General features: G+C 36.6%; 1 pseudogene; it reads left to right on the top strand.

The window, feature by feature from the left end:
• The first annotated feature begins 917 nt into the window (after nucleotides 1-917).
• LOC123594445 lies at nucleotides 918-1,679 on the top strand (annotated as a pseudogene).
• Nucleotides 1,680-2,131: the final 452 nt, after the last annotated feature.

Genomic DNA, 2,131 nt, shown 5'->3' with positions numbered 1-2,131 from the left:
AACACATCTTCAATGACATAAAATCACATTGATGCAGGAAACAGAAAGAAACAAAATTAACACATTGCAAGCTTTGATTGACAGATTCTGTCATTTTTATTGTCTACTATATACATATCAGTAGAAATACATGTCAGTATCCTAATAAAGAGAGTCACTTTCTTCCCAGATTATAAAATTAGACCTAGGAGGTAGAGGACCCTCAAAATGATAATTGAATGTAAACTCCATTTTCTATTACTATATGTGTTGTATTCAGGTGAAAGTTGATATTTTCTATTATTCTATGTGTTATATTCAGGTAAAAGTTGATATTTAAGCTTAAATTATTCATTGGTTTATATATTCCAAATCAAAGCCATAAAAGTTTCTATGAATACCTATGCTAATTCAGTAGTAATTCACTGTGATTGACAGTGCTTAGAGATTCCAGAAATGGTTGACCTAAATGTGGTTTTTATTTGCCTTAATGAATTTACCAATAAATGGAAAACGCACAGTCCAATATGTAATATACCAAATGTTGACTTCTTGTTGAGACCCCTCTCCCATTTACTTGGGTTGTCAAATTGCCACATTTTTTACGCAGAACTGAGAATAGAAGAGTTCCTGACATTTCTAGAAGATACATGAAAATTTTGTAAGTGTGCCATTGATTAAGAAGTTTACAGAGCTGAACTGGTCTTTAAAAAATGTCTGATCTACAATTATGAAAGTAAATTATATAAGCCAATCTATGACTATAGAGTATCTAAGCCACACTCAATTAAACGCTCAGCAAAGCACAGAAACATCTGCTCAGCACATGTTTAATTCACTAGTAGTGGCTGCCTGCCACCGGAGGCATCTCCTCTGCATCTGTGCAGGAAGTGGAAACCAGCGGTGAAGCAAAGCGGTGTGAGGTCCGCTGGGTCAGCTGCGTCTGCAGTTCTGGGTCTCTCCTTGCTGCTAGATCCGCGGCTCGACACCTCCAGCACCATGCCCAGGAAGGGCTGCTTCCTGATCCACTGCACCCTGCAGTACCTGAGCCAGGTAGCATAGTGTTCAAAGTCAGTGAAGGTCATGACTGTGAACTATAAGACGCATGGGGAGCTGGGCGAGGAGGCCAGGAAATTTGTGTTTTTCAACATATCTCAAATCCAGTACAAAAACCCTTGAGTGCAGATCATGGTGTTTAAGAACACGAGACTGTTCCCCTTCCTGCAGTTCTATCTGGATTCCGGGTAGCAGGTCCTCGCGGATGTGAAGACCAAGGGTAATAAAGATATCATGGAGCATATCAAAAAATATTGGGGAAGAACAAAGAAACCCTTGATAAAGAGAAACAGAAAAAGCAGCTTTCTCACCCGACTCACTTTGGCCCCTGAAAGTACTGCCTGGGGGCCTACATCTGTGAGGTGGAAGGGCAGGTCCCCTTCCTGGACCTGGTGCCCCTACATAAGGAGATGACAGAGAAATACAAAACAACACTGAAAGCCAGAGCCCAGGTCTCAGAATACACTCAGGGAAGTCCCTGGTTCTGTCCCTGGAGGAACACTGAAAATGTCTTTGCCATAAGAGGGCCCCCTTCATACACTTGTGTGAAAGGACATGGGAGGGTAGGTGGAGTATCTGCAGTGGAGCAAGTAGATGAATATCCTATCCATCAGGTCAATAAAATGCCTCCTGATCTCAAATAAAAAAAAAAAGGAAAGAAAGAAAGGAAAAAAAGAAAATAAGTATTACATCATATTGGTTTCAGTATTTATTAAAATTTTTATTTCTTTCTTATCTAACTTAAATACTTAGGAGACAAAAATCAAATCAGTTGAAACCAATACTAAGGTTGTAAGACATGTTATTTTTAAAAACTCTGTTATTTAATCTACTTATGTGAGTGAATCAGAATTTTCTTTCTTTACCCTAAACAAATAGAGGTAAATTGGATGCTTGAGGCATGAAAACAGCCTAATTATTCTCACCAAATGTATTTAGAATTAGTGTTTATATATAATAGATTTGTAATTATATAAATTTTTATATTTTATATTTTATTTATATTTGTTTTTAACTTTACATAGTTATATATAACTATATATTTTATTTATAAAATTTAAATTTTATTTCTATTTCTGTTATATATATATATTAA

This window comes from Leopardus geoffroyi, chromosome X (assembly GCF_018350155.1).
Source record: "Leopardus geoffroyi isolate Oge1 chromosome X, O.geoffroyi_Oge1_pat1.0, whole genome shotgun sequence".
NCBI lineage: Eukaryota > Metazoa > Chordata > Mammalia > Carnivora > Felidae > Leopardus > Leopardus geoffroyi.
This window is presented reverse-complemented; position numbering and strand designations above follow the sequence as displayed.